At 31.0% G+C, this 8,641-nt stretch overlaps 1 pseudogene; it reads right to left on the reverse strand.

The window, feature by feature from the left end:
• Positions 1 to 4,380: 4,380 nt before the first annotated feature.
• On the reverse strand, positions 4,381 to 6,213 carry LOC105852900 (cucumisin-like; annotated as a pseudogene).
• Between the last annotated feature and the right edge of the window lie 2,428 nt (positions 6,214 to 8,641).

Raw genomic sequence — 8,641 nt, forward strand, 5'->3', positions numbered from 1 at the left:
TAGTAAACCAACTTTAGAAGCGACGATGCGAGTGAGAATTTGACGGGAATTAATCGTGGTGTCGTAATCGCTCGTTAAAGTTACCGTTAAGGTAATGGATTCTTCCAAACTTTTAGTTTTCATTTAGGGACTTATTTTTGGTTGTGTGGAAAATAAATTTGTTGGGTTTGAAGTGAAGATTTGGGGAAAATGAATTTAATGCTTTTATGGGTGAAAGTTTGGAGTTGGGTTTTTGGTGAAATTGATGAGTGTTTTCGTGGAAAAGGAATTTGATTCATCTATGTGTGTTGTTGAGGAAAAGAAATTTGATGTGTTTGAGTTGTGGTTTGTGAAAATTAGTTTGGCATGTGTTATGTTTGAGTTTTGTGGAAATTTGTGGTGATTGATGATTAAACTTGGTGTGGATTTTGTGGTTTTTGAATTGATCAAATTTAATGTAAATTGTGGATTAAATTTGATGTGTGTGGTGGAAAATAAATGATTGAGTATGCTCTGTGTGGAATTTGAAAATGGGAAATATTTTAATATCTACATTTACTTAATGATTATCGTGAAAATCGTTAGAGTTAAATGAGTATTAAAAATGAGGAATCTTTTAATATCTGCATTTACTTAATGATTATCGTGGATAGAGTTAGAGTATGCTCATGCATTTCATTGTACATGGTGACCGGATAGGTCATGGTGATAGTTGTGACCGGATGGGCCACGAGATGATGCCATGTGATTTGTGGGTTCATCTTATCCTTGCAAGGATTGTCGCGTCGTGCTGATCTGTGAGAGATTGCACTCTAGACTATGCTGATCTGTGAGCGATTGCACTCTAGAAAATCGTGTTGGTCTGTGAGAGACTGCACGCTAGTAATTTACGTTTTTAGTAAATCGTGCTGACCCGTGATAGGTGGCACCTCAGTAAATAGTACTTCGACTTGTGATAGGCGGTACATTTACGGTTTACGTTTTTAGTAAATCGTGCTGACCCGTGATAGGTGGCACCTCAGTAAATAGTACTTCGACTTGTGATAGGCGGTACATTTACGGTTTACGTTTTTAGTAAATCGTGCTGACCTGTGATAGGTGGCACCTCGGTAATTACTACTTCGATCTGTGATAGGCGGTACAATTATGATTTACGGCCCTTCAAGGAGGGTTTTGATTGGAATTCCGAGTCCATGCATTTTGGCATATACGAATTGCATTAGGGTGCTTGGCACGTGAGTCATGTTTGATTTAATGTTATGATTACGTATGTAAACTTAAGTGGTTGTTGTGTTTGTGCCATAATTGCTAAATGTGATTGTTTTGGATTTGTGTGTAAGTGTTGATTGATTGCGAAACTTTTTTGAAACTCAAGTTGTCGTTGTGATTGTGCCATAATTGCTAAGTGTGATTGTTTGGATTTGTGTGTAAGTGTTGATTGATTTTGAAACCTTTTTAAAAGCTGAATTATGTTGTTTTTGTTGTTTTCTGCTGTTTTCTGATGTGTATTCGAATACAAGAAGGTTGTATTCGAATACAGATGTCCTGATTTGGCTACTGACTTATGAAACAACAGTGTAGTCGAATACACTGAGCTCGTAGTCAAATACATTGAGCTTGTAGTCGAATACAAGCATCATGTTTTTGCTACTGACTTCTAAAACAACCTTATATTCGAATACATAGATGTTGTATTCGAATACGACAGTGCAGTTTTGTTTAAAACTCCATTTTTCAACTTTGATTATGCATGTTTAACATATGAAAACTCTTTCAATGTGCATGCTAAGTTGAAAGGCAATTTTATGCATTTGAAATTTAAATGTTATGTGTTATTTGTTAATAGGTTGATGACCCTTTACAACTATTGTGGAAATATGAGCTTTTGCCCTCAGATGAGAACTAGGATCTTCCCACCGGTTAGTACCCTGTAGATGGGAAGGTAGTTGGACACACCTGACTGGAGCTGTGTCAGGAGAATCTTGCAGGGCGTGTGGAGATCACCCGGGTCGTATAGTTTTTTTGTAGTATGATCAAATTAGACGACTGTATAGGGACTAGAGGTCTTTCTTTTGTGGATGTATTTACTGTATGTTGGAAGACTGTACCAATACCAATATTGTCAGCTTGACTATTAAATTTGATGGGTCCATGTACCACTTTTTGATGTGACGTGGGGGAAGTTAAAATTCTTGGGCCAGTGCTTTTGTACAGATCTGCCGAGAATACCCCAGGGGTATGAGCTATGTCTGATAGGCCTCATAGCCCCGGTGTATTTTGATGTTTGAATACTATGGATTTTTATTTCAAAAACTATTTCGCTGCTTGTAAATATTTGTTGACTTTGTCGTTATGTTACGACTTAAATATTTATCCAAAAGTATTTCCTTCTTTATTTCTTTGTTTTTATGAAATTGTTTTGAAAAAAAAAAAATACACTCGCGTTGTTAAAAATCGGGGTGTTACATATATCAACTGAGTCTATCTCTTAAGTTCAATTATCAAATACACTATTTCAATATTTGCCATATCCATATATCTCAATATTAATACGTTATTTCATTTATTCATGTCATTCGTCTAACAATGATATTTCTCTTCTATAAGTTACATTGAAATAGTTGTATATATATTATTGATATAACCACTATATTGTGGATCATTGGATAATTGTGACATAAAACTTCATATTTTTTTTTAAAATTCACTTAAATTAAATAAATAAAATATAGTTGCGCGGATTAACGTCTAGTATAACTTATTGCAGAATCCAATTATTAAAAAAAAAATGAGATTGGTTGTGTCATGCTTGTGAAGGAGAGGATCCAAGATGAATGATATATAGTAGGTTTGTGGTGGTTGTTTTGTCTATCACCTCTTTTTGTTTTTTATTTTTTTTATTTTTTTATACTTTGTACTCTCTCCTTTATTTTTCTTCTTATAAAGTTTTAATTGAATTTCTTTGCTCAGCCCCCAAGTTTTTGTTTTTCTCTTTTTTGTGTATTTGTTTCCAATATTATACGTGGGACAAAAAAAAATTATGAGTCTCGTCATGAATCAATCAACAAGATCAATGAAAATATATTTTAAAATTATTTAACAAAAATATATAATTTATTCAATAATAATATAGAATAAAAAATAAAAAATTACAATATATATGAAATTGATGCAATATAAATTGCCACTCAAACTTTTCTCTGCTTGTTCATTAAAAACAACGATTGAGCTCCTTACTTAAAATTTACCATCATCCTAAATCAAATAAGCCGACCCAATAGATTTCGTCAGTTTTCCATCTATATATAGTGAGAGTATATGTCCTAATTTTTTCTCTCAGTAAAGTGAATGATAAAATATTGAGTTTCACTGAAATATTGAGACCTTTAGGGGCTATTATAATTGATCTCTATGTAGACATTGACAATCCAACATTAATAACAGTCCTATGAAAACTTTCACTTAGATGATGTTTGGGTCGTGGGACTTTGATAGAGAATGAAGGATAATTCAAGTCATTTGTTGACATTGTTTCATACCAAATGCTTTCTTCCCCAATTATTTGTTGTAAAACTGTTGCATTGACACCTTGTCCATATATGTATCTTATGTAATCAGTTTCATTGGTCTCATATATTTAACTAGGATTCACAACATTAACATAATCAATTTGACTGGCTCCATAAACAAATTCTGCATCATGGTTATGTTCTTGACTCATCTGTTTAACTACTATAAAAGAAATACATATAAAACTTATATTAGCCTAAAACATACTAAGTAAATTATACTTAGCTCAAATTAAATAAACATGAAGTACATTGTACTTCTATGATAAGAAATATGCACTGCGTGTTTGTTTTAACATATAAACAATTTTTTAAATAGTAGTAAGACAATTATTAAAAAAAAAAAATACTTTTTTAGAACTATCAATATCCTTGTAAGTAATTATGAATACTTTAATATTATTTTCTTAAGACAATAAAGTAAATTTTTAAATGCTTTTTTTTTTTTATCAACCTCAAAGTTGTATCTAAAATCTAAATATTTTTACCATTTATTATGTGGTAGTTGACAAAATGAGTTTAATACTATAAATTAGTATACTATCAATAATAATAAAAAGTGATAAATATGCATACTATTTTGAATGTAATAAAATTAAGTGAAATATTACTTTTTATTTTTCAACATGTTATAGAATTTTTAATATAAAAGACCAAATGTGTAATCCGAGCTTCCGACGGGCAACTTTCTAAGTGGTTTATAATAAAAGATTCAACACTAAATAACATATTTCTTTTTAAATATTAGTTTTTAAGCATCTTTTAAATAATAGTTTTAAAATATTAGTTAAAACTAAGTATGTTGGTTGTGTTGAGACACTTCACATTCCAATTACATGTTGTCATCAGTGTTGAACAAATAGCAGCAAGTGACCATGTTGGATGAAATAATTTGATATACGCTGCATGAGGACATGACATATTGATGTTCTTGATATAATATTGAACTCCAATTTTCTATTTTCACCACAGAAATTAGAGAAATTGGAGACCAACAAGCTATAATATTTACTCCAAGTGCAACTAAATTCGGCTGCAATATTAAATAAAAAAAATGTTAACAACAAATATTGTTAAAATGATAGAAATGTAATTAATTTATTCATTTATAGAAAAAGAACCTTGAGAATATCTGGGGTAGCATTGTTGGGACTAGGGGTGGACAAAGTTCAGTTCTGAACTAGAACCATTTGAAAATTGAACCGAACTGATTTTCAGTTTGGAAAAACCAAACTGAACCGGTTTTCAGTTCAAAGAGCCGAACTGAACTGGTTTATAAAATTGTGGTGTACCGGTTTATTATTTTGAAACGAACCGAACTGGTTTAACTTAATTTTTTTGTTTATATAGGCCAAAATTTACATAATTACCCCTAATTACTTCTAAAAAAAATTCGGTTCAAGTTTTTTGAATTGAAAAACCAGTTCGGTTCAGTTCTAGTTTTACAAAATCAGTTCGAAAACAGTTCAGTTCTTAAACCAGTTCAGTTCAAAACCAGTTCGGTTCGATTCAGTTCGACAGTTTGGTTCAGTTTTTGGTTTTTTTGAACACCCCTAGTTGGGACCCCTAGGCGAGAAAGAGGCGGTTGGAAAGTTGCAAATTAATTAATACAATAAAATTTAGAAAAGTTTGATTTTCTAAATCATTTTTAGTTTATATGGAACTTGTACTTGATACCTTGTTGAGTGTATGTATTTGTGAATATCGCGCGCATCCTTTGATTGAAGATAACATGCAAGGTATGGGAAAAGTGGGTGAAATATCAATAGAAGTTTGCCATTGTATCAAGACACCCACAACACCAGCTCTGGATGCCTCCGAGACTCCTATGCTTGCTTCAAATAGAACAATTTTACCCTTCACCAGCTTGTCATCCAACGAGTTGGTTTGGCAATTCCTACCATTTTAAAATTATTTCATTAACAAATTATTTATTTTTGATATTTTTCTCTATTTATCAAACAATGCCTTTTTGTTAAATGTAAGGAGTACAAATAAATAAAATTTTGTAAGAGAAAAGTCAAACACGGCTGATTTAAAGGGATTCCAATTTTTGTTTTCCTTTATTATTTTCATGATGTCAGTGTTTTACACAATTTGATACTTTTGAGAACACTAAAGTTAGTTACCTGGATGTTCGTCAATTGAAACCTGCTCTAGTATTTGGGACATCTCCACTATAGATAACAGGGTATAGTTTTCCCCCAAAGTGTTCAAGGAGGAACCCTAATCATATGAAACAAATATATATAAGAACTTGTAATCTAAAATGCATATCATCAACTTATAAACTGAGTTATCTAAGATTTGAATTCAAGAAATACTACCATTATGTGACTTTACTTTTTAATTTCATCAAACAGAAGGTGGAAAGAAAAGAGTAATTTACCTGGTACGTTATGTTGTTTCCTAATTTAATGTTGGTCACAAACTTCCTATCTATTGTGGTAGCAGCCACAACAATAACCCAAGGTAAAGTTATGTAGGGTTGAAGGAAGAGGACCAGCGTTCCCTGCAGGCAGTACTGTAAGCACACCACGTTGCATAGCATGTAATGCTCCAATGGAAATTCCATCTCTAAAATGGGAGGCGGTGACTCTGATGCCATTGAGACTGATAATATATCAACCCCATCTACTATTGCATCATCGAATGCAGCAAGAATATTTGAATTATATCAACGATAACATTGCTTTCATAATTTTTCCTTTGTACTTGTTCCGGAAAACCAATAAAATCCTATGATTTAGTTGTTAGAAGTTGTCTTTTTTCATTAAGAAAAATATACAGCACTCCGTCAAGTCCTATGTTACAAATTCAATGGTTAACAAAATATATATATGAATATTCAAGAAGAGTATGGGTAATTTCTCAAATATTCAAAAAAAGTAATTTCATTCACACATCTGCCGTTTTATTGCCTTCTTCGTTTGTTAGATTGAGAACAAAGCCACCGAAACTCCTCTTGTAGTGTTGAAGTACATGCTTTGGTACTTGATTGCTAAAATTGTGAATTATCACATTATAAAGCCATTTAAAAATTTTAAAATTAATAATCATAGTTATTTTTAAAATAAAAAAATTCATGTAATTAATAAATTTCATATACTAAATATTCTTTTAATATATGACACATTTTTTTCTCGTTATTCTATTTTCAGAACATTATTATAAAAGATTTAAAATAATAATATATCACTTTATTGAGTGTTTGTCTTAATAAAAATAAATATTCAAATATTTTAAAGATACATAAAATAGATATATCTTGTATCAAATTTTAGTTGGATTGATCAAACTCAACCTCATTTATTTTTCTACTAAATGTCTAAATATTTATCATAATAATGTAATATGTGATCCACAACTTGTTGTAATAAACTTTTGTAGTGGAGCAATGATGAAGTTTCATCGTTTAAGCTATTTTCAGTGTAGACAATGTAAGTCTACATTTTCAAAAAAAAATATATATAAAAAACAAGATACCTATATTTATTCAGAAGTAAATGAATCATATAAATTAATTTGACAAGAAAACATGAAATGGATTTGCCTTTAGTTCATCTTTAGAAGTAGATGAATAACAATTCACCAAAAATGAAGTGAGGCTAATAATTATTGAGTTTTGCAGACTTGCATTCGTGTAATACGTACAAAAGGTTAAGTATCATGCATGATGCATGTTCATATTGCATTTTTAGCATGCAGACTCATGAGTGTGGTCCACTTTTCTCAAACTGAAACTAATATTCGTCACATTTTTATGAGAATACGTGAGGTTTGTTCACATTTCCATACTATTTTCCAATTAGACAACTCATTGTGGGAATCTTTTCTATATTTGAAGATAATAAGAGGCTAAAATATTTATGACACTAGTGTTTGTCTATTAAAATAAATGGGATGAAACAAAAGACACAAATCAATAATTAAACACACATGTCGACACAAACACCAAATGTATACGATATTGACACCTATACTTCAATATCTAATATTTGAGAAAATGAATTAATTGAATGTATCGACTTGTAGGTGTTGTTTAGGCGTCCGACATCACTGACAACACGTATCAAACTCTAGAATATACATTCAATTAGAAATATTGGTGCTGCAGAAACTATATGATTTGTTAATTAAGTCATTTTTCTAATTTATTTATAAAAAAAAAAATCAATTCTTTAATTAGTATGGACGACTTTAAAGATAAAGAAGAATCTTAGATTAAAACAAAGTATTTATAGAGGAAGAAAAAGAGAAGGGTATAATAGATGAATATGTATAAATTACTTATAATGTCTCTCAATGATAAAGATTTTCTCCATTGTTAACATGTAAAAATATTTCTCTAATTAGTGTGAAGTGTGAATCTTAACTTTAATTGTTTTTCTGTATCCATTTTACTCTAGCTAGTACTTCTTTTCTTTTTAATAAGGAGAAATTGATTTATATTTTATTTGATCGAGGAATGTTTTTTGCAAGACTTGCATTAATTGTCTTACTGCAATAAAGCTTTTGAAGTGTATGTATCATGCAAGCATATTCAACTTGCATTTTTAGCAAGATGAGTAGGAAAATATGAACTTTGTGGTCCACTATGTGCAAAGTGAGAATTTGCTACATATAATCTTCATCAACAACTTCACTATTAAAGTCTTACAGCATTGTCACCAACACATTCCAACAATCTTTAGGTTTGATTTTATTTTTCAATCAATGGCTGCATCACTCAAAGAAATGACTTCTAATTTTGTGAAGTTGAAGAAATTCGATGGAGGAAATTTTATCCGTTGGCAGAAAAAGATGAAATTCCTTCTTGCAACTTTGAAGGTGGTGTATGTTCTAATCACCACAAGACCGCTGGAGAAGGAAGTGGAAACATTAGCAGAAAAAGAGAAAGACATAAGTGGGACAATGATGACTATATATGCATGGGCCATATTCTCAACGGAATGTCTGACTCCTTGTTCGATATATATCAAAGTAGCTTCTTTGCAAAGGAACTATGGGAGAAATTAGAGTCAAGATACATGCAAGAAGACACTGCAAGTAACAAGTTTTTTGTTTCTCAATTTAATAATTTTAAAATGGTT

This window comes from Cicer arietinum, chromosome 7 (assembly GCF_000331145.2).
Source record: "Cicer arietinum cultivar CDC Frontier isolate Library 1 chromosome 7, Cicar.CDCFrontier_v2.0, whole genome shotgun sequence".
NCBI lineage: Eukaryota > Viridiplantae > Streptophyta > Magnoliopsida > Fabales > Fabaceae > Cicer > Cicer arietinum.